Source organism: Carassius gibelio, chromosome A1 (assembly GCF_023724105.1).
Source record: "Carassius gibelio isolate Cgi1373 ecotype wild population from Czech Republic chromosome A1, carGib1.2-hapl.c, whole genome shotgun sequence".
In the NCBI taxonomy this organism is placed as follows: Eukaryota; Metazoa; Chordata; class Actinopteri; order Cypriniformes; family Cyprinidae; genus Carassius; species Carassius gibelio.
This window is the reverse complement of record NC_068371.1, coordinates 18,595,889-18,621,304: the sequence shown is the minus strand read 5'-3', so window position 1 is coordinate 18,621,304 and position 25,416 is coordinate 18,595,889. Positions and strand designations below refer to the sequence as shown.

The 25,416-nt window shown below is 36.1% G+C and overlaps 2 long non-coding RNA genes across 17 annotated transcripts in view; one reads left to right on the top strand and one right to left on the bottom strand.

The window, feature by feature from the left end:
- LOC128011454 (uncharacterized) overlaps nt 1-25,416 on the top strand; it is a 181,752-nt gene that overhangs the window by 53,453 nt on the left and 102,883 nt on the right. For 3 of the 16 annotated variants that reach the window (XR_008183506.1, XR_008183396.1, XR_008183555.1), the window contains exon 1: nt 23,200-23,419. The exons of the other annotated variants lie outside the window; for them this stretch is intronic. This is a non-coding gene — a long non-coding RNA (uncharacterized LOC128011454). Of the gene's footprint in view, nt 1-23,199; nt 23,420-25,416 lie in introns of those variants that run through there. 16 annotated transcript variants of the gene reach the window in all.
- The window catches only part of LOC128015573 (uncharacterized), a 124,577-nt gene that overhangs the window by 88,454 nt on the left and 10,707 nt on the right, over nt 1-25,416 (bottom strand). The window lies entirely within an intron of this gene.

Genomic DNA, 25,416 nt, shown 5'->3' with positions numbered 1-25,416 from the left:
CCTTTACAGCTAACCAAAGGACAAAATTCAACATTTTTTTAATAATTATTGATCTAGAGAGTCCACAGAATATTACTGCAGTGGTTTGGTTCCGATCGGACAAAAAACCTAGGACTAGTTCGCAAAAGTAGGTTTTTAACATATTTGTGAATAACAATTGAACGATTTGATTGACAGCAATGGTTCTTGAGGCAAAGTTGTGCATCATGAGGAGATCTATCAAATGATATGCATACTGTGTTGATATGTGAAACACCACGTGATTACAGAGCCATAAAACTCGTTAGCGCCAACTAGTGGCCGATTTCTTTCAAAATTCTTACAGACCTTAAGGTTCATGAGTCGAACGTACCCAGCGAGTTTCGTTCCGATCAACATCCGTTAACCCTTTCAAATAGGTGCTTAAAATTGTTTGGCCAATGGCGGCCATGTTTTTTTTAGATATGCAAATGTCCTCATATGTACTTGTGCCCCTTCAGACCGAGACATTGCATACCAATTTTCAAGTCGATCGAGGCAACAGTTGCCTAGTTATAGCCATTTATGTGTTTTTTCTATCTTATAGCGCCCCCAAGTGGCAGAGATGCGCAATATTTTTGATTTGACCAAAGATTGAGCTTATACATATGTATACCGAGTTTGGTGAAGATATCTCATTCCGTTCAAGAGTTATAGTTAAAATAGCATTTGGCTAACGTTAGCATAGACGCTTTTTGGTGTACTGTTTCGCGTAAGAATTGAAATTTCAACTTTTTTTTGATAATTATTGATATTGAGTGTCCAGGGAATATTTATGAAGTGGTTTGGTTCTGATTGGTTGAAAATCCTAGGACTAGTTCGCAAAAGTAGGTTTCGGATTTAGCTCGATTTTGCGAGAAAACGGTGCGTCGTAGACCCCAAAAAGGCGCCGTGCACTTTTGTTCGGGCTAACCCAAGGATTGCAACAATGCCATGTTTTTGAGTCTATGGCTAACGGTTTACACTTTACGGCCAAAATTGTCCAAAATTTTTGTTTTTTGCGCTGTAGCGCCCCCGTTAGGCCGATTGGGCCGGTTCTTTGTATCTGAGTAGCGAGCAAGACTACTACCATCTGACCAAGTTTCAGCTCTCTAGGCCTTACGGTTTGGGCTGCACGTTCAGTTTTAAGGCGGAAGAATAATAATAATAATAATAATAATAATAATAATAATTAAAGCTGCAAGCAGCATTTTACGGGGTTCAAGCATTTAAGGCCTCTGAGGTGGTCTTGGCTAACCTGGATGCATGGATGACAGTTAAAGACATCCAAAATGAAGAATAGGCTGGCAGACAGACACAAACACTGAAATTAAATGATTAAACTAGTTTTTAACAGTTTAGATGTCATTTTCAGGTTAAACTGTAATCACAATGTGGCAAAATTGTAAAAACTGATATATCTGTATGAACAAAATGGAAAACATTGACTCAATGAGATTTAAAATGTTATAACAGTTAATTTTTTTTATGTTTTGGCATGAATTAATGAATCCTTTCAACAGTACTGTTCAACTTTGCTGAATGAGCCCATTAGTGGTCTCCCGCTGCCATCTAGTGGTTCTAAATTGCATTTACTCAAGCAACACTGTGTTTTTAAATATAACTGTTATAGTGTTGTTATTTTTTTTGACCAATCTCTCTTAAATTTTGCATGCTTGTTTAGAATGAAATTATGCATTATTTTACACAGTTTTGATAATTTGTGGGCTTTCTGTTTGTATTAATAGGCCTTAGTGTACACTATGCAAATAACATATTATAAAATTACTGGTTTATAGTTGTCCAAATGCAACTGTTCAACATGTTTTTGATAATTATTGACCTTCAGAGTCTAGAGAATTGTACTTCAGTGGTTTTATTGATTTTCAGCTTATACCCTATCACTAGTTTGCCAAAGTAACTTTTTGAAATAATCTTGAATATTTAATTAACAGCTTTATTGACAACATTGGTCCCAGAGGCAAAGTTGTTCAGAATGAGGAGATCTATCATATGATATGAAGATCTAGTGTTTTTGAGTGAATATATGAGCATTTTCAAACAATTTGAGGCCATTTACCATATAAATCTTGTGTTTTGAGACCTTTTCTACTGTTATAGCGCCACCTATGGTGCGATCTCCATGAAACTTTGCATGCTTGTTAAGAGTTACCTGTTACATGTTCTCACCACGTTTCATAAAGTTTTGAGTTTTCGTTTAGGTTTTATAGGCTTTGGGGTATGTTTGGCCACACCCCTTTTCTTAATTACCCATTTAACGCTAACCAAAGTACAAAATTGAACATTTTTTTGATAATTATTGATCTAGACAGTCCACAGAATATTACTGCAGTGGTTTGGTTCCGATCGGACAAAAAACCTAGGACTAGTTCGCAAAAGTAGTTTTTTAACATATTTGTGAATAACAATTGAACGATTTGATTGACAGCAATGGTTCTTGAGGCAAAGTTGTGCATTATGAGGAGATCTATCAAATGATATGCATATTGTGTTGATATGTGAAACACCACGTGATTACAGAGCCATAAAACTTGTTAGCGCCAACTAGTGGCCAATTTCTTTCAAAATTCTTACAGACCTTAAGGTTCATGAGTCGAACGTACCCAGCGAGTTTCGTTCCGAACAACATCCGTTAACCCTTTCAAATAGGTGCTTAAAATTGTTTGGCCAATGGCAGCCATGTTTTTTGAGATATGCAAATGTCCTCATAGGTACTTGTGCCCCTTCAGACCAAGACACTGCATACCAATTTTCAAGTCGATCGAGCCAACGGTTGCCTAGTTATAGCCATTTATGTGTTTTTTAAATCTTATTGCGCCCCCAAGTGGCAGAGATGCGCAATTTTTTTTTATTTGACCAAAGATTGAGCTCTTACATATGTGTACCAAGTTTGGTCAAGATATCTCATTCCGTTCAAGAGTTATAGTCAAAATAACATTTGGCTAACGTTAGCATAGACGCTTTTTGGCGTACTGTTTCGCGTAAGAATCGAAATTTCAACTTTTTTTTGATAATTATTTATATTGAGTGTCCAGGGAATATTTCTGCAGTGGTTTCGTTCCGATTGGTTGAAAATCCTAGGACTAGTTCGCAAAAGTAGGTTTCGGATATAGCTCGATTTTGCGAGAAAACGGTGCGTCGTAGAGCAAAAAATGCAGCTGTACACTTTTGTTCGGGCTCACCCAAGGATTGCAACGATGCCTTGTTTTTGAGTCTACGGCTAACGGTTTACGACCTGCGGCGAAAAATGTCAAAAATTTTATTTTTTTGCGCTGTAGCGCCCCCGTTAGGCCGATTGGGCCGGTTCTTTGTATCTGAGTAGCGAGCAAGACTACTACCATCTGACCAAGTTTCAGCTCTCTAGGCCTTACGGTTTGGGCTGCACGTTCAGTTTTAAGGCGGAAAAATAATAATAATAATAAAAATCTTAACAATTACAATAGGGTTTCAGCACTGCGTGCTTGAACCCCTAAAAATCCTAACAAATACAATAGGGTTTCAGCACTGCGTGCTTGAACCCCTAATAATAATAATAATAAAAATCCTAACAAATACAATAGGGTTTCAGCACTGCGTGCTTGAACCCCTAATAATAATAAAAATCCTAACAAATACAATAGGGTTTCAGCACTGCGTGCTTGAACCCCTAATAATAATAATTAAAGCTGCAAGCAGCATTTACCGGGGTTCAAGCACATTAAGGCCTCTGAGGTGGTCAGAGCCAACCTGGATGTATGGATGACAGTTAAACACATCCAAAATGGAGAACAGGCTAACAGACAGACACGCACACTGAAAGTAAATGATTAGACTAATATATGTATACTCTATAAGCATATGCACACACACACACACACACACACACACAAAGACACACAAAGATACACATATACATGCACAAACATTTTGTGGCAGATATAGGTATTTGATAAAAAGTGATAGGTGACAATAAGCTTATTGCAAGTCTTCTCTTTTTTTAGAGTTTAGATGTCATTTTCAGATTAAACTGTAATCATAATGTGGCAAAATTGTTAAAACTGATACATCTGTATGAACAAAATGGAAAACATCAATTCAATGAGATACAAAATGTTATAACAGTTAATTTATTAATGTTTTGGCATGAATTCATAAAAACAGTACTAGCTGAAAGAGCCCATTAGTGGTCTTCCGCTGCCATCTAGTGGTTATAAATTGCATTTACTCAAACAACACTGTGTTTTTAAACATAACTGTTAAAGTGTTGTTGTTGGGTTTTTTTGCCCTATCTCTCTTAAATGTTGCATGCTTGTTTAGAATGAAATTATGCATTACTTTACACAGTTTTGATAATTTGTGGGATTTCTGTTTGTATTCATAGGTCTTTGTGCCTCTGGGGTGGTCTCGGCCAACCAGGATGTATGGATGACATTTAAATACATCCAAAAGACAGACACACACACACTGAAATTAAATGATTAAACTAGTTTTTAAGAGTTTAGATGTCATTCAGGTTTCACTGTAATCACAATGTGGCAAAATTGTAAAAAATGATGTGTCTGTATGAACAAAATGGAAAACATTGATTCAATAAGATGTAACATGTTATAACAGTTAATTTATTAATGTTTTGGCATGAATTCATGAATCCTTTCTACAGTACTGTTCATTTTAACTGAATGAGCCCATTAGTGGTCTTCCGCTGCCATCTAGTGGTTATAAATTGCATTTACTGAAACAACACTGTGTTTCTAAACATAACTGTTATAGTGTTGTTATTTTTTTTATTTTTGCCCAATCTCTCTTAAATTTTGCATGCTTGTTTAGAATGAAATCATGCATTATTTTACACAGTTTTGATCATTTGTGGGATTTCTGTTTGTATTAATAGGCCTTTGTGTACACTATGCAAATAACATAATATAAAATTACTGGTTTATAGTTGTCTAAATGCAATTGTTCAACATGTTTTTGATAATTATTGACCTTCAGAGTCTAGAGAATTGTACTTCAGTGGTTTTATTGATTTTCATCTTATACCCGATCACTAGTTTGCCAAAGTACCTTTTTAAAATAATCTTGAATGTTTAATTAACAGCTTTATTGACAACGTTGGTCCCAGAGGCAAAGTTGTTCAGAATGAGGATATTTATCAAATGATATAAAGATTTAGTGTTTTTGAGTGAATATATGAGCATTTACAAACAATTTGAGGCCATTTACCATATAAATCTTGTGTTTTGAGACCTTTTCTACTGTTATAGCGCCACCTATGGTCTGATCTCCATGAAACTTTGCATGCTTGTTAAGAGTCATCTGTTACATGATTTCACTGAGTTTCATAAAGTATTGAGTTTTCGTTAAGGTTTTATAGGCTTTGGGGTATGTTTGGCCACACCCCTTTTTCTAAATTACCCCTTTACAGCTGACCAAAGGACAAAATTCAACATTTTTTTAATAATTATTGATCTAGAGAGTCCACAGAATATTACTGCAGTGGTTTGGTTCCGATCGGACAAAAAACCTAGGACTAGTTCGCAAAAGTAGGTTTTTAACATATTTGTGAATAACAATTGAATGATTTGATTGACAGCAATGGTTCTTGAGGCAAAGTTGTGCATTATGAGGAGATCTATCAAATGATATGCATACTGTGTTGATATGTGAAACACCACGTGATTACAGAGCCATAAAACTCGTTAGCGCCAACTAGTGGCCGATTTCTTTCAAAATTCTTACAGACCTTAAGGTTCATGAGTCGAACGTACCCAGCGAGTTTCGTTCCGATCAACATCCGTTAACCCTTTCAAATAGGTGCTTAAAATTGTTTGGCCAATGGCGGCCATGTTTTTTTTAGATATGCAAATGTCCTCATATGTACTTGTGCCCCTTCAGACCGAGACATTGCATACCAATTTTCAAGTCGATCGAGGCAACAGTTGCCTAGTTATAGCCATTTATGTGTTTTTTCTATCTTATAGCGCCCCCAAGTGGCAGAGATGCGCAATATTTTAGATTTGACCAAAGATTGAGCTTATACATATGTATACCGAGTTTGGTGAAGATATCTCATTCCGTTCAAGAGTTATAGTTAAAATAGCATTTGGCTAACGTTAGCATAGACGCTTTTTGGTGTACTGTTTCGCGTAAGAATTGAAATTTCAACTTTTTTTTGATAATTATTGATATTGAGTGTCCAGGGAATATTTATGAAGTGGTTTGGTTCTGATTGGTTGAAAATCCTAGGACTAGTTCGCAAAAGTAGGTTTCGGATTTAGCTCGATTTTGCGAGAAAACGGTGCGTCGTAGACCCCAAAAAGGCGCCGTGCACTTTTGTTCGGGCTAACCCAAGGATTGCAACAATGCCATGTTTTTGAGTCTATGGCTAACGGTTTACACTTTACGGCCAAAATTGTCCAAAATTTTTGTTTTTTGCGCTGTAGCGCCCCCGTTAGGCCGATTGGGCCGGTTCTTTGTATCTGAGTAGCGAGCAAGACTACTACCATCTGACCAAGTTTCAGCTCTCTAGGCCTTACGGTTTGGGCTGCACGTTCAGTTTTAAGGCGGAAGAATAATAATAATAATTAAAGCTGCAAGCAGCATTTACCGGGGTTCAAGCACATTAAGGCCTCTGAGGTGGTCTGAGCCAACCTGGATGCATGGATGACAGTTAAACACATCCAAAATGGAGAACAGGCTAACAGACAGACACACACACTGAAAGTAAATGATTAGACTAATATATGTATACTCTATAAGCATATGCACACACACACACACACATACACACACACAGAAAGACACACATATACATGCACAAACATTTTGTTGCAGATATAGGTATTTGAAATAAGTGATAGGTGACAATAAACTTATTGCAAGTCTTCTCTTTTTAAGAGTTTATATGTCATTTTCAGGTTAAACTGTAATCACAATGTGGCAAAATAGTAAAAACTGATATATCTGTAAGAACAAAATGGAAAACATTGACTCAATGAGATTTAAAATGTTATAACAGTTACATTTTTAATGTTTTGGGATGAATTCATGAGTCATTTCAACAGTACTGTTCAACTTAACTGAATGAGCCCATTAGTGGTCTTCCACTGCCATCTAGAGGTTATAAATTGCATTTACTCAAGCAACACTGTGTTTTTAAACATAACTGTTATAGTTTTGTTATTTTTTTTTTGCCCAATCTCTCTTAAATATTGCGTGCTTGTTTAGAATGAAATTATGCATTATTTTACACAGTTTTAATAATTTGTGGGCTTTCTGTTTGTATTAATAGGCCTTTGTGTACACTATGCAAATAACATATTATAAAATTACTGGTTTATAATTGTCCAAATGCAATTGTTCAACATGTTTTTGATAATTATTGACCTTCAGAGTCTAGAGAATTGTACTTCAGTGGTTTTATTGATTTTCATCTTAAACCCTATCACAAGTATGCCAAAGTATCTTTTTTAAATAATCTTGAACATTTAATTAACAGCTTTATTGACAACATTGGTCCCAGAGGCAAAGTTGTTCAGAATGAGGAGATTTATCATTTGATATGAAGATTTAGTGTTTTTGAGTGAATATATGAGCATTTTCAAACAATTTGAGGCCATTTACCATATAAATCTTGTGTTTTGAGACCTGTTGTACTGTTATAGCGCCACCTATGCTTCGATCTCCATGAAACTTTGCATGCTTGTTAAGAGTCACCTGTTACGTGTTCTCACTGAGTTTCATAAAGTTTTGAGTTTTCGTTTAGGTTTTATAGGCTTTGGGGTATGTTTGGCCACACCCCTTTTTCTAAATTATCCCTTTACAGCTAACCAAAGGACAAAATTCAACATTTTTTTAATAATTATTGATCTAGAGAGTCCACAGAATATTACTGCAGTGGTTTGGTTCCGATCGGACAAAAAACCTAGGACTAGTTCGCAAAAGTAGGTTTTTAACATATTTGTGAATAACAATTGAACGATTTGATTGACAGCAATGGTTCTTGAGGCAAAGTTGTGCATCATGAGGAGATCTATCAAATGATATGCATACTGTGTTGATATGTGAAACACCACGTGATTACAGAGCCATAAAACTCGTTAGCGCCAACTAGTGGCCGATTTCTTTCAAAATTCTTACAGACCTTAAGGTTCATGAGTCGAACGTACCCAGCGAGTTTCGTTCCGATCAACATCCGTTAACCCTTTCAAATAGGTGCTTAAAATTGTTTGGCCAATGGCGGCCATGTTTTTTTTAGATATGCAAATGTCCTCATATGTACTTGTGCCCCTTCAGACCGAGACATTGCATACCAATTTTCAAGTCGATCGAGGCAACAGTTGCCTAGTTATAGCCATTTATGTGTTTTTTCTATCTTATAGCGCCCCCAAGTGGCAGAGATGCGCAATATTTTTGATTTGACCAAAGATTGAGCTTATACATATGTATACCGAGTTTGGTGAAGATATCTCATTCCGTTCAAGAGTTATAGTTAAAATAGCATTTGGCTAACGTTAGCATAGACGCTTTTTGGTGTACTGTTTCGCGTAAGAATTGAAATTTCAACTTTTTTTTGATAATTATTGATATTGAGTGTCCAGGGAATATTTATGAAGTGGTTTGGTTCTGATTGGTTGAAAATCCTAGGACTAGTTCGCAAAAGTAGGTTTCGGATTTAGCTCGATTTTGCGAGAAAACGGTGCGTCGTAGACCCCAAAAAGGCGCCGTGCACTTTTGTTCGGGCTAACCCAAGGATTGCAACAATGCCATGTTTTTGAGTCTATGGCTAACGGTTTACACTTTACGGCCAAAATTGTCCAAAATTTTTGTTTTTTGCGCTGTAGCGCCCCCGTTAGGCCGATTGGGCCGGTTCTTTGTATCTGAGTAGCGAGCAAGACTACTACCATCTGACCAAGTTTCAGCTCTCTAGGCCTTACGGTTTGGGCTGCACGTTCAGTTTTAAGGCGGAAGAATAATAATAATAATAATAATAATAATAATAATAATTAAAGCTGCAAGCAGCATTTTACGGGGTTCAAGCATTTAAGGCCTCTGAGGTGGTCTTGGCTAACCTGGATGCATGGATGACAGTTAAAGACATCCAAAATGAAGAATAGGCTGGCAGACAGACACAAACACTGAAATTAAATGATTAAACTAGTTTTTAACAGTTTAGATGTCATTTTCAGGTTAAACTGTAATCACAATGTGGCAAAATTGTAAAAACTGATATATCTGTATGAACAAAATGGAAAACATTGACTCAATGAGATTTAAAATGTTATAACAGTTAATTTTTTTTATGTTTTGGCATGAATTAATGAATCCTTTCAACAGTACTGTTCAACTTTGCTGAATGAGCCCATTAGTGGTCTCCCGCTGCCATCTAGTGGTTCTAAATTGCATTTACTCAAGCAACACTGTGTTTTTAAATATAACTGTTATAGTGTTGTTATTTTTTTTGACCAATCTCTCTTAAATTTTGCATGCTTGTTTAGAATGAAATTATGCATTATTTTACACAGTTTTGATAATTTGTGGGCTTTCTGTTTGTATTAATAGGCCTTAGTGTACACTATGCAAATAACATATTATAAAATTACTGGTTTATAGTTGTCCAAATGCAACTGTTCAACATGTTTTTGATAATTATTGACCTTCAGAGTCTAGAGAATTGTACTTCAGTGGTTTTATTGATTTTCAGCTTATACCCTATCACTAGTTTGCCAAAGTAACTTTTTGAAATAATCTTGAATATTTAATTAACAGCTTTATTGACAACATTGGTCCCAGAGGCAAAGTTGTTCAGAATGAGGAGATCTATCATATGATATGAAGATCTAGTGTTTTTGAGTGAATATATGAGCATTTTCAAACAATTTGAGGCCATTTACCATATAAATCTTGTGTTTTGAGACCTTTTCTACTGTTATAGCGCCACCTATGGTGCGATCTCCATGAAACTTTGCATGCTTGTTAAGAGTTACCTGTTACATGTTCTCACCACGTTTCATAAAGTTTTGAGTTTTCGTTTAGGTTTTATAGGCTTTGGGGTATGTTTGGCCACACCCCTTTTCTTAATTACCCATTTAACGCTAACCAAAGTACAAAATTGAACATTTTTTTGATAATTATTGATCTAGACAGTCCACAGAATATTACTGCAGTGGTTTGGTTCCGATCGGACAAAAAACCTAGGACTAGTTCGCAAAAGTAGTTTTTTAACATATTTGTGAATAACAATTGAACGATTTGATTGACAGCAATGGTTCTTGAGGCAAAGTTGTGCATTATGAGGAGATCTATCAAATGATATGCATATTGTGTTGATATGTGAAACACCACGTGATTACAGAGCCATAAAACTTGTTAGCGCCAACTAGTGGCCAATTTCTTTCAAAATTCTTACAGACCTTAAGGTTCATGAGTCGAACGTACCCAGCGAGTTTCGTTCCGAACAACATCCGTTAACCCTTTCAAATAGGTGCTTAAAATTGTTTGGCCAATGGCAGCCATGTTTTTTGAGATATGCAAATGTCCTCATAGGTACTTGTGCCCCTTCAGACCAAGACACTGCATACCAATTTTCAAGTCGATCGAGCCAACGGTTGCCTAGTTATAGCCATTTATGTGTTTTTTAAATCTTATTGCGCCCCCAAGTGGCAGAGATGCGCAATTTTTTTTTATTTGACCAAAGATTGAGCTCTTACATATGTGTACCAAGTTTGGTCAAGATATCTCATTCCGTTCAAGAGTTATAGTCAAAATAACATTTGGCTAACGTTAGCATAGACGCTTTTTGGCGTACTGTTTCGCGTAAGAATCGAAATTTCAACTTTTTTTTGATAATTATTTATATTGAGTGTCCAGGGAATATTTCTGCAGTGGTTTCGTTCCGATTGGTTGAAAATCCTAGGACTAGTTCGCAAAAGTAGGTTTCGGATATAGCTCGATTTTGCGAGAAAACGGTGCGTCGTAGAGCAAAAAATGCAGCTGTGCACTTTTGTTCGGGCTCACCCAAGGATTGCAACGATGCCTTGTTTTTGAGTCTACGGCTAACGGTTTACGACCTGCGGCGAAAAATGTCAAAAATTTTATTTTTTTGCGCTGTAGCGCCCCCGTTAGGCCGATTGGGCCGGTTCTTTGTATCTGAGTAGCGAGCAAGACTACTACCATCTGACCAAGTTTCAGCTCTCTAGGCCTTACGGTTTGGGCTGCACGTTCAGTTTTAAGGCGGAAAAATAATAATAATAATAAAAATCTTAACAATTACAATAGGGTTTCAGCACTGCGTGCTTGAACCCCTAATTAAAGCTGCAAGCAGCATTTTACCGGGGTTCAAGCATTTAAGGCATCTGAGGTGGTCAGAGCCAACCTGGATGTTTGGATGACATTTAAACACATCCAAAATGGAGAACAGGTTAACAGACAGACACACACACTGAAAGTAAATGATTAGACTAATATATGTATACTCTATAAGCATATGCACACACACACACACAGACAAAGACACACATATACATGCACAAACATTTTGTTGCAGATATAGGTATTTGAAATAAGTGATAGGTGACATAAAATTATTGCAAGTCTTCTCTTTTTCAGAGTTTAGATGTCATTTTCAGGTTAAACTGTAATCATAATGTGGCAAAATTGTAAAGACTGATACATCTGCATAAACAAAATGGAAAACATCAATTCATTGAGATTTAAAATGTTATAACAGTTAATTTATTCATGTTTTGGCAAGAATTCATGAAAACAGTACTGTTTAACTAGCTGAATGAGCCCATTAGTGGTCTTCCGCTGCCATCTAGTGGTTATAAATTGCATTTACTCAAACAACACTGTGTTTTAAAACATAACTGTTATAGTGTTGTAATTTTTTTTTGCCCAATCTCTCTTAAATTTTGCATGCTTGTTTAGAATGAAATTATGCATTACTTTACACAGTTTTGATAATTTGTGGGATTTCTGTTTGTATTAATAGGCCTTTGTGCCTCTGGGGTGGTCTCGGCCAACCAGGATGTATGGATGACATTTAAAAACATACAAAAGACAGACACACACACACTGAAACTAGTTTAAATGATTAAACTAGTTTTTAAGAGTTTAGATGTCATTCAGGTTTCACTGTAATCACAATGTGGCAAAATTGTAAAAAATGATGTGTCTGTATGAACAAAATGGAAAACATTGATTCAATAAGATGTAACATGTTATAACAGTTAATTTATTAATATTTTGGCATGAATTGATGAATCCTTTCTACAGTACTGTTCATTTTAACTGAATGAGCCCATTAGTGGTCTTCCGCTGCCATCTAGTGGTTATAAATTGCATTTACTGAAACAACACTGTGTTTCTAAACATAACTGTTATAGTGTTGTTATTTTTTTATTTTTTTTTACCCAATCTCTCTTAAATTTTGCATGCTTCTTTAGAATGAAATCATGCATTATTTTATACAGTTTTGATCATTTCTGGGATTTCTGTTTGTATTAATAGGCCTTTGTGTACACTATGCAAATAACATATTATAAAATTACTGGTTTATAGTTGTCTAAATGCAATTGTTCAACATTTTTTTGATAATTATTGACCTTCAGAGTCTAGAAAATTGTACTTCAGTGGTTTTATTGATTTTCATCTTATACCCTATCACTAGTTTGCCAAAGTATCTTTTTAAAATAATCTTGAATATTTAATTAACAGCTTTATTGACGACATTGGTCCCAGAGGCAAAGTTGTTCAGAATGAGGTGATCTATCATATGATATGAAGATCTAGTGTTTTTGAGTGAATATATGAGCATTTTCAAACAATTTGAGGCCATTTACCATATAAATCTTGTGTTTTGAGACCTTTTCTACTGTTATAGCGCCACCTATGGTCTGATCTCCATGAAACTTTGCATGCTTGTTAAGAGTCACCTGTTACATGTTCTCACCTAGTTTCATAAAGTTTTGAGTTTTCGTTTAGGTTTTATAGGCTTTGGGGTATGTTTGGCCACACCCCTTTTTCTAAATTATCCCTTTACAGCTAACCAAAAGACAAAATTCAACATTTTTTTAATAATTATTGATCTAGAGAGTCCACAGAATATTACTGCAGTAGTTTGGTTCCGATCGGGCAAAAAACCTAGGACTAGTTCGCAAAAGTAGGTTTTTAACATATTTGTGAATAACAATTGAACGATTTGATTCACAGCAATGGTTCTTGAGGCAAAGTTGTGCATTATGAGGAGATCTATCAAATGATATGCATATTGCGTTGATATGTGAAACACCACGTGATTACAGAGCCATAAAACTCGTTAGCGCCAACTAGTGGCCGATTTCTTTCAAAATTCTTACAGACCTTGAGGTTCATGAGTCGAACGTACCCAGCGAGTTTCGTTCCGAACAACCTCCGTTAACCCTTTCAAATAGGTGCTTAAAATTGTTTGGCCAATGGCGGCCATGTTTTTTTGAGATATGCAAATGTCTTCATAGGTACTTGTGCCCCTTCAGACCAAGACATTGCATACCAACTTTCAAGTCGATCGAAGCAACGGTTGCCTAGTTATAGCAATTTATGTGTTTTTTCTATCTTATAGCGCCCCCAAGTGGCAGAGATGCGCAATTTTTTTTATTTGACCAAAGATTAAGCTCATACATATGTGTACCGAGTTTGGTGAAGATATCTCATTCCGTTTAAGAGTTATTGTCAAAATAGCATTTGGCTAACGTTAGCATAGGTGCTTTTTGGTGTACTGTTTCGCGTAAGAATTGAAATTTCAACTTTTTTTTGATAATTATTGATATTGAGTGTCCAGGGAATATTTATGATGTGGTTTGGTTCTGATTGGTTGAAAATCCTAGGACTAGTTCGCAAAAGTAGGTTTCGGATATAGCTCGATTTTGCGAGAAAACGGTGCGTCGTAGACCCCAAAAAGGCGCCGTGCACTTTTGTTCGGTCTAACCCAAGGATTGCAACAATGCCATGTTTTTGAGACTACGGCTAACGGTTTACGTTTTACGGCCAAAATTGTCCAAAATTTTTGTTTTTTGCGCTGTAGCGCCCCCGTTAGGCCGATTGGGCCGGTTCTTTGTATCTGAGTAGCGAGCAAGACTACTACCATCTGACCAAGTTTCAGCTCTCTAGGCCTTACGGTTTGGGCTGCACGTTCAGTTTTAAGGCGGAAGAATAATAATAATAATAATAATTAAAGCTGCAAGCAGCATTTACGGGGTTCAAGCACATTAAGGCCTCTGAGGTGGTCTGAGCCAACCTGGACGTATGGATGACCGTTAAACACATCCAATATGGAGAATAGGCTGACAGACAGACACACGCACTGAAATTAAATGATTAAACTAGTTTTTAAGAGTTTGGATGTCATTTTCAGGTTTCACTGTAATCATAATGTGGCAAAATTTTAAAAACTGATAAGTCAGTATGAAGAAAATTGAAAACTTTAACAGTGAGATTTAAAACGTTGCAACAGTGGGTTTTTTTTATTGTTTGGGCATGAATTCATAAATCTTTTCAAAAGTACTGTTTCAATTTGCAGAATGAGCCCATTAGTGGTCTTCCGCTGCCATCTAGTGGTTATAAATTGCATTTACTCAAACAACACTGTTTTTAAACATAACTGTTATAGTATAGTGTTATGTTTTTTGCCCAATCTCTCTTAAATTTTACATACTTGTTTAGGATGAAATTAGGCATTATTTTACACAGTTTTGATAATTTGTGGGCTTTCTGTTTGTATTAATAGGCCTTTGTGTACACTATGAAAAGAACATATTATAAAATTACTGGTTTATAGTTGTCCAAATAAAATTGTTCAACATGTTTTTGATAATTATTGACCTTCAGAGTCTAGAGAATTGTACTTCAGTGGTTTTATTGATTTAATTTTCAGCTTAAAGCCTTGGACTACTTTGCCAAAGTAACTTTTTTAAATAATCTTCAATATTTAATTAACAGCTTTATTGACAACATTGGTCCCAGAAGTTGTTCAGAATGAGGAGATCTATCATATGATATGAAGATCTAGTGTTTATGTGAATATATGAGCATTTTCAGACAATTTGAGGCCATTTACCATGTAAATCTTATGTTTTGAGACCTTTTCTACTGTTATAGCGCCACCTATGGTCCGATCTCCATGAAAATTTGCATGGTTGTTAAGGGTCAGCTGTTACATGTTTTCATCAAGTTTCATAAAGTTTTGAGTTTTCGTTTAGGTTTTATATGCTTTTGGGTATTTTGGTCAAGCCCCTTTTCTAATTTAGCCAGTTATAGCTAACCAAAGGACAAAATTCTGAAAAAATTTTGATAATTATTGATCTAGAGAGTCCAGAGAAAATTACTGCAGTGGTTTGGTTTCGATCGGGTAAAAAACCTGGGACTAGTTCGCAAAAGTAGCTTGTTGACATATTTGTGAATTGCAATTGAACGATTTGATTGACATCTTCGCTCCTTGAGGCAAAGTTGTTCACAAAGAGGAGATCTATCATATGATATGAAGATCTAGTGTTTGTGTGAATGTATGAACATGTCCAACAAATTGTGATCATTTTCTATTGAAAATGTGTGTTTTTGAGGCTTTTTCAAATGTTATAGCGCCACCTATGATCCGATCTCCATGACACTTTGCATGCTTGTTAAGAGTCACCTGTTACATGTTCTCACCGAGTTTCATAAAGTTTTGAGTTTTCGTTTAGGTTTTATAGGCTTTGGGGTGTGTTTGGCCACACCCCTTTTCTAAATGACTGATTTAAAGCTAGCCAAACGACAAAATTCAACATTTTTTTGATAATTATTGATCTAGAGAGTCCACAGAATATTACTGCAGTAGTTTGGTTCCGATCGGACAAAAAACCTAGGACTAGTTCGCAAAAGTAGGTTTTTAACATATTTGTGAATAACAATTGAACGATTTGATTGACAGCAATGGTTCTTGAGGCAAAGTTGTGCATTATGAGGAGATCTATCAAATGATATGCATATTGTGTTGATATGTGAAACACCACGTGATTACAGAGCCATAAAACTCGTTAGCGCCAACTAGTGGCCGATTTCTTTCAAAATTTTTACAGACCTTAAGGTTCATGAGTCGAACGTACCCAGCGAGTTTCGTTCCGATCAACATCCGTTAACCCTTTCAAATAGGTGCTTAAAATTGTTTGGCCAATGGCGGCCATGTTTTTTGAGATATGCAAATGTCCTCATAGGTACTTGTGCCCCTTCAGACCAAGACACTGCATACCAATTTTCAAGTCGATCGAGCCAACGGTTGCCTAGTTATAGCCATTTATGTGTTTTTTCTATCTTATTGCGCCCCCAAGTGGCAGAGATGAGCAATTTTTTTGATTTGACCAAAGATTGAGCTCATACATATGTGTACCGAGTTTGGTGAAGATATCTCATTCCGTTCAAGAGTTATAGTTAAAATAGCATTTGGCTAACGTCAGCATAGACGCTTTTTGGCATACTGTTTCGCGTAAGAATTGAAATTTCAACTTTTTTTTGATAATTATTGATATTGAGTGTCCAGGGAATATTTCTGAAGTGGTTTGGTTCTGATTGGTTGAAAATCCTAGGACTAGTTCGCAAAAGTAGGTTTCGGATATAGCTCGATTTTGCGAGAAAACGGTGCGTCGTAGACCCCAAAAAGGCGCCGTGCACTTTTGTTTGGGCTAACCCAAGGATTGCAACAATGCCATGTTTTTGAGTCTACGGCTAACGGTTTACGATCTGCGGCCAAAAATGTCAAAAATTTTAGTTTTTTGCGCAGTAGCGCCCCCATTAGGCCGATTGGGCCGGTTTTTTGTATCTGAGTAGCGAGCAGGACTACTACCATCTGACCAAGTTTCAGCTCTCTAGGCCTTACGGTTTGGGCTGCACGTTCAGTTTTAAGGCGGAAAAATAATAATAATAATAAAAATCTTAACAATTACAATAGGGTTTCAGCACTGCGTGCTTGAACCCCTAATTAAAGCTGCAAGCAGCATTTTACCGGGGTTCAAGCACATTAAGGCCTCTGAGGTGGTCAGAGCAAACCTGGATGTTTGGATGACATTTAAACACATCCAAAATGGAGAACAGGCTAACAGACAGACACACACACTGACAGCAAATGATTAGACTAATATATGTATACTCTATAAGCATATGCACACACACACACACACACACACAAAGACACACATATACATGGACACACATTTTGTTGCAGATATAGGTATTTGAAATAAGTGATAGGTGACAATAAACTTATTGCAAGTCTTCTCTTTTTTAGAGTTTTTAGATGTCATTTTCAGGTTAAACTGTAATCATAATGTGGCAAAATTGTAAAAACTGATACATCTGTATGAACAAAATGGAAAACATTGATTCAGTAAGATTTAAAATTTTATAACAGTTAATTTATTAATGTTTTGGCAAGAATTCATGAAAACAGTGCTGTTCAACTTAGCTGAATGAGCCCATTAGTGGTCTTCCGCTGCCATCTAGTGGTTATACATTGCATTTACTCAAACAACCCTGGTTTTAAACATAACTGTTATAGTGTTGTAATTTTTTTTTGCCCAATCTCTCTTAAATTTTGCATGCTTGTTTATAATGAAATTATGCATTATTTTACACAGTTTTGATAATTTGTGGGCTTTCTGTTTGTATTAATAGGCCTTTGTGTACACTATGCAAATAACATATTATAAAATTACTGGTTTATAGTTGTCCAAATGCAATTGTTCAACATGTTTTTGATAATTATTGACCTTCAGAGTCTAGAGAATTGTACTTCAGTGGTTTTATTGATTTTCATCTTAAACCCTATCACAAGTATGCCAAAGTAACTTTTTAAAATAATCTTGAATATTTAATTAACAGCTCTATTGACAACATTGGTCCCAGAGGCAAAGTTTTTCAGAATGAGGAGATTTATCATATGATATGAAGATTTAGTGTTTTTGAGTGAATATATGAACATTTTCAAACAATTTGAGGCCATTTACCATATAAATCTTGTGTTTTGAGACCTTTTCTAATGTTATAGCGCCACCTATGGTCTGATCTCCATGAAACTTTGCATGCTTGTTAAGAGTCACATGTTACATGATTTCACTGAGTTTCATAAAGTTTTGAGTTTTCGTTTAGGTTTTATAGACTTTGGGGTATGTTTGGCCACACCCCTTTTTCTAAATTACCCCGTTACAGCTAACCAAATTACAAAATTCAACATTTTTTTAATAATTATTGATCTAGAGAGTCCACAGAATGTTACTGCAGTGGTTTGGTTCCGATCGGGCAAAAAACCTAGGACTAGTTCGCAAAAGTAGGTTTTTAACATATTTGTGAATAACAATTGAACGATTTGATTGACAGCAATGGTTCTTGAGGCAAAGTTGTGCATTACGAGGAGATCTATCAAATGATATGCATATTGTGTTGATATGTGAAACACCACGTGATTACAGAGCCATAAAACTCGTTAGCGCCAACTAGTGGTCGATTTCTTTCAAAATTCTTACAGTCCTTTAGGGCTATGAGTCAAACATGCCCACCGAGTTTCGTTCCGATTGACATCCGTTAACCTTGTTAAATAGGTGCTCAAACTTCTTTGGCCAATGGCGGCCATGTTTTTTGAGATACGTGAATGTCCTCATAGATACTTGTGCCACTTCTGACAAAGACATGACATGCCAATTTTCAAGTCGATCGGACCAACGGTTGCTTAGTTATAGCCATTTATGTGTTTTTTCTGTCTTATAGCGCCCCCAAGTGGCAGAGGTGTGCATTTTTTTTTTATTTGACCAAAGTTTTTGCTCTTACAAATGTCCAGCAAGTTTGGTTAAGATATCTAATTTCATTCACAAGTTATAGCCTGTTGCGTAAAATTGGTCCTCGACTTTCGAACGTTTTGGCAGCCCATTACAACAGTGAGTCGAAATTTCAACTTTTTTTTGATAATTATTGATAATCACTGTCCAGAGAAAACTTCTGCAGTAGTTTGGTTCCGATTGGGTGAAAAACCTAGGACTAGTTCGCAAAAGTAGGTTTTGGACATACTTCAAGTTTGCGAAAAAACGAGGCCTCCTAGACCCCAAATCAGAGTGACCGTTTTTAATTTCGCTTGACCCAAGGATTCCAGAAATGTTAAATTTTTGAGTCTACAACAAGCGGTTTAGGAGCTATTAGCAAAAACGCATTTTTGATCGCTGTAGCGCCCCCCACTGGCCGAATGGGCTGGATCTTTGTATCTGAGTAGCGAGCAAGACTACTACCTTTTGACCAAGTTTCAGCTCTCTAGGCCTTACGGTTTGGGCTGCACGTTCAGTTTTAAGGCGGAAGAATAATAATAATAATAATAAAAATCCTAACAATTACAATAGGGTTTCAGCACTGCGTGCTTGAACCCCTAATAATAATAATAATAAAAATCCTAACAAATACAATAGGGTTTCAGCACTGCGTGCTTGAACCCCTAATTAAAGCTGCAAGCAGCATTTTACCGGGGTTCAAGCACATTAAGGCCTCTGAGGTGGTCAGAGCCAACCTGGATGTTTGGATGACATTTAAACACATCCAAAATGGAGAACAGGGTAACAGACAGACACACACACTGACAGCAAATGATTAGACTAATATATGTATACTCTATAAGCATATGCACACACACACACACACAAAGACACACATATACATGGACACACATTTTGTTGCAGATATGGGTATTTCAAATAAGTGATAGGTGACAATAAACTTATTGCAAGTCTTCTCCTTTTTAGAGTCTAGATGTCATTTTCAGGTTAAACTGTAATCATAATGTGGCAAAATTGTAAAAACTGATACATCTGTATGAACAAAATGGAAAACATTGACTCAATGAGATTTAAAATGTTATAACAGTTAATTTATTAATGTTTTGGCACGAATTCATGAAAGCAGTGCTGTTCAACTTAGCTGAATGAGCCCATTAGTGGTCTTCCGCTGCCATCTAGTGGTTATAAATTGCATTTACTCAAACAACACTGTGTTTTTAAACATAACTGTTATAGTGTTGTTGTTGTTTTTTGCCCAATCTCTATTAAATTTTGCATGCTTGTTTAGAATGAAATTATGCATTATTTTACACAGTTTTGATCATTTGTGGGATTTCTGTTTGTATTAATAGGCCTTTGTGTACACTATGCAAATAACATATTATAAAATTACTGGTTTATAGTTGTCCAAATGCAATTGTTCAACATGTTTTTGATAATTATTGACCTTCAGAGTCTAGAGAATTGTACTTCAGTGGTTTTATTGATTTTCATCACAAACCCTATCACAAGTATGCCAAAGTAACTTTTTAAAATAATCTTGAATATTTAATTAACAGCTTTATTGACAACATTGGTCCCAGAGGCAAAGTTGTTCATAATGAGGAGATTTATCATATGATATGAAGATTTAGTGTTTTTGAGTGAATATATGAACATTTTCAAACAATTTGAGGCCTTTTACCATATAAATCTTGTGTTTTGAGACCTTTTCTACTGTTATAGCGCCACCTATGGTCTGATCTCCATGAAACTTTGCATGCTTGTTAAGAGTCATCTGTTACATGATTTCATCAAGGTTCATAAAGTTTTGAGTTTTCGTTTAGGTTTAATAGGCTTTGGGGTATGTTTGGCCACACCCCTTTTTCTAAATTATCCCTTTACAGCTAACCAAAGGACGAAATTCTACATTTTTTTAATAATTATTGATCTAGAGAGTCCACAGAATATTACTGCAGTGGTTTGGTTCCGATCGGACAAAAAACCTAGGACTAGTTCGCAAAAGTAGGTTTTTAACATATTTGTGAATAACAATTGAACGATTTGATTGACCGCAATGGTTCTTGAGGCAAAGTTGTGCATTATGAGGAGATCTATCAAATGATATGCATATTGTGTTGATATGTGAAACACCACGTGATTACAGAGCCATAAAACTCGTTAGCGCCAACTAGTGGCCGATTTCTTTCAAAATTCTTACAGACCTTAAGGTTCATGAGTCGAACGTACCCAGCGAGTTTCGTTCCGATCAACATCCGTTAACCCTTTCAAATAGGTGCTTAAATTTGTTTGGCCAATGGCGGCCATGTTTTTTTTAGATATGCAAATGTCCTCATAGGTACTTGTGCCCCTTCAGACCAAGACACTGTATACCAATTTTCAAGTCGATCGAGCCAACGGTTGCCTAGTTATAGCCATTTATGTGTTTTTTAAATCTTATTGCGCCCCCAAGTGGCAGAGATGCGCAATTTTTTTTTATTTGACCAAAGATTGAGCTCATGCATATGTGTACCAATTTTGGTGAAGATATCTCTTTCCGTTCAAGAGTTATAGTCAAAATAGCATTTGGCTAACGTTAGCATAGACGCTTTTTGGCATACTGTTTCGCGTAAGAATTGAAATTTCAACTTTTTTTTGATAATTATTGATATTGAGTGTCCAGGGAATATTTATGAAGTGGTTTGGTTCTGATTGGTTGAAAATCCTAGGACTAGTTCGCAAAAGTAGGTTTCGGATATAGCTCGATTTTGCGAGAAAACGGTGCGTCGTAGACCCCAAAAAGGCGCCGTGCACTTTTGTTTGGGCTAACCCAAGGATTGCAACAATGCCATGTTTTTGAGTCTATGGCTAACGGTTTACACTTTACGGCCAAAAATGTCCAAAATTTTTGTTTTTTGCGCTGTAGCGCCCCCGTTAGGCCGATTGGGCCGGTTCTTTGTATCTGAGTAGCGAGCAAGACTACTACGATCTGACCAAGTTTCAGCTCTCTAGGCCTTACGGTTTGGGCTGCACGTTCAGTTTTAAGGCGGAATAATAATAATAATAATAATAATAATAATAATTAAAGCTGCAAGCAGCATTTTACGGGGTTCAAGCATTTAAGGCCTCTGAGGTGGTTTCGGCTAACCTGGATGCATGGATGACAGTTAAACACATCCATAATGAAGAATAGGCTGGCAGACAGACACAAACACTGAAATTAAATTATTAAACTAGTTTTTAACAGTTTAGATGTCATTTTCAGGTTAAACTGTAATCACAATGTGGCAAAATTGTAAAAACTGATATATCTGTATGAACAAAAATTACTGGTTTATAGTTGTCCAAATGCAACTGTTCAACATGTTTTTGATAATTATTGACCTTCAGATTCTAGAGAATTGTACTTCAGTGGTTTTATTGATTTTCAGCTTATACCCTATCACTAGTTTGCCAAAGTAACTTTTTGCAATAATCTTGAATATTTAATTAACAGCTTTATTGACAACATTGGTCCCAGAGGCAAAGTTGTTCAGAATGAGGAGATCTATCATATGATATGAAGATCTAGTGTTTTTGAGTGAAAATATGAGCATTTTCAATCAATTTGAGACCATTTACCATATACATCTTGTGTTTTGAGACCTTTTCTACTGTTATAGCGCCACCTATGGTCCGATCTCCATGAAACTTTGCATGCTTGTTAAGAGTCACCTGTTACATGATTTCACCAATTTTCATAAAGTTTTGAGTTTTCGTTTAAGTTTTATATGCTTTTGGGTATTTTGGTCACGCCCCTTTTCTAATTTAGCCAGTTAAAGCTAACCAAAGGACAAAATTCAACATTTTTTTGATAATTATTGATCTAGAGAGTCCAGAGAAAATTACTGCAGTGGTTTGGTTTCGATCGGGTAAAAAACCTGGGACTAGTTCGCAAAAGTACGTTTTTAACATATTTGCGAATAACAATTGAACGATTTGATTGACATCTTTGCTCCTTGAGGCAAAGTTGTTCACAAAGAGGAGATCTATCATATGATATGAAGATCTAGTGTTTGTGTGAATGTATGAACATGTTCTACAAATTGTGATCATTTTCTATTGAAAATGTGTGTTTTTGAGGCTTTTTCAACTGTTATAGCGCCACCTATGGTCCGATCTCCATGAAACTTTGCATGCTTGTTAAGAGTTACCTGTTACATGTTCTCACCACGTTTCATAAAGTTTTGAGTTTTCGTTTAGGTTTTATAGGCTTTGGGGTATGTTTGGCCACACCCCTTTTCTTAATTACCCATTTAACGCTAACCAAAGTACAAAATTGAACATTTTTTTGATAATTATTGATCTAGACAGTCCACAGAATATTACTGCAGTGGTTTGGTTCCGATCGGACAAAGAACCTAGGACTAGTTCGCAAAAGTAGTTTTTTAACATATTTGTGAATAACAATTGAACGATTTGATTGACAGCAATGGTTCTTGAGGCAAAGTTGTGCATTATGAGGAGATCTATCAAATGATATGCATATTGTGTTGATATGTGAAACACCACGTGATTACAGAGCCATAAAACTCGTTAGCGCCAACTAGTGGCCGATTTCTTTCAAAATTCTTACAGACCTTAAGGTTCATGAGTCGAACGTACCCAGCGAGTTTCGTTCCGAACAACATCCGTTAACCCTTTCAAATAGGTGCTTAAAATTGTTTGGCCAATGGCAGCCATGTTTTTTGAGATATGCAAATGTCCTCATAGGTACTTGTGCCCCTTCAGACCAAGACACTGCATACCAATTTTCAAGTCGATCGAGCCAACGGTTGCCTAGTTATAGCCATTTATGTGTTTTTTAAATCTTATTGCGCCCCCAAGTGGCAGAGATGCGCAATTTGTTTTTATTTGACCAAAGATTGAGCTCATACATATGTGTACCAAGTTTGGTCAAGATATCTCATTCCGTTCAAGAGTTATAGTCAAAATAACATTTGGCTAACGTTAGCATAGACGCTTTTTGGCGTACTGTTTCGCGTAAGAATCGAAATTTCAACTTTTTTTTGATAATTATTTATATTGAGTGTCCAGGGAATATTTCTGCAGTGGTTTCGTTCCGATTGGTTGAAAATCCTAGGACTAGTTCGCAAAAGTAGGTTTCGGATATAGCTCGATTTTGCGAGAAAACGGTGCGTCGTAGAGCAAAAAATGCAGATGTGCACTTTTGTTCGGGCTAACCCAAGGATTGCAACGATGCCTTGTTTTTGAGTCTACGGCTAATGGTTTACGACCTGCGGCCAAAAATGTCAAAAATTTTAGTTTTTTGCGCTGTAGCGCCCCCGTTAGGCCGATTGGGCCGGTTCTTTGTATCTGAGTAGCGAGCAAGACTACTACCATCTGACCAAGTTTCAGCTCTCTAGGCCTTACGGTTTGGGCTGCACGTTCAGTTTTAAGGCGGAAAAATAATAATAATAATAAAAATCTTAACAATTACAATAGGGTTTCAGCACTGCGTGCTTGAACCCCTAATTAAAGCTGCAAGCAGCATTTATGGGGTTCAAGCACATTAAGGCTTCTGAGGTGGTCTGAGCCAACCTGGATGTACGGATGACAGTTAAACACATCCAAACTGGAGAATAGGCTGACAGACAGACACACGCACTGAAATTAAATGATTAAACTAGTTTTTAAGAGTTTGGATGTCATTTTCAGGTTTCACTGTAATCATAATGTGGCAAAATTTTAAAAACTGATAAGTCTGTATGAAGAAAATTGAAAACTTTAACAGTGAGATTTAAAACGTTGCAACAGTGTTTTTTTTATTGTTTGGGCATGAATTCATAAATCTTCTCAAAAGTACTGTTTCAATTTGCTGAATGAGCCCATTAGTGGTCTTCCGCTGCCATCTAGTGGTTATAAATTGCATTTACTCAAACAACACTGTTTTTAAACATAACTGTTATAGTGTTGTGTTTTTTGCCCAATCTCTCTTAAATTTTGCATGCTTGTTTAGAATGAAATTAGGCATTATTTTACACAGTTTTGATAATTTGTGGGCTTTCTGTTTGTATTAATAGGCCTTTGTGTACACTATGAAAAGAACATATTATAAAATTACTGGTTTATAGTTGTCCAAATAAAATTGTTCAACATGTTTTTGATAATTATTGACCTTCAGAGTCTAGAGAATTGTACTTCAGTGGTTTTATTGATTTAATTTTCAGCTTAAAGCCTTGGACTACTTTGCCAAAGTAACTTTTTTAAATAATCTTGAATATTTAATTAACAGCTTTATTGACAACATTGGTCCCAGAAGTTGTTCAGAATGAGGAGATCTATCAAATGATATGAAGATCTAGTGTTTATGTGAATATATGAGCATTTTCAAACAATTTGAGGCCATTTACCATGTAAATCTTATGTTTTGAGACCTTTTCTACTGTTATAGCGCCACCTATGGTCCGATCTCCATGAAAATTTGCATGGTTGTTAAGGGTCAGCTGTTACATGTTTTCACCAAGTTTCATAAAGTTTTGAGTTTCCGTTTAGGTTTTATATGCTTTTGGGTATTTTGGTCACGCCCCTTTTCTAATTTAGCCAGTTATAGCTAACCAAAGGACAAAATTCAAATTTTTTT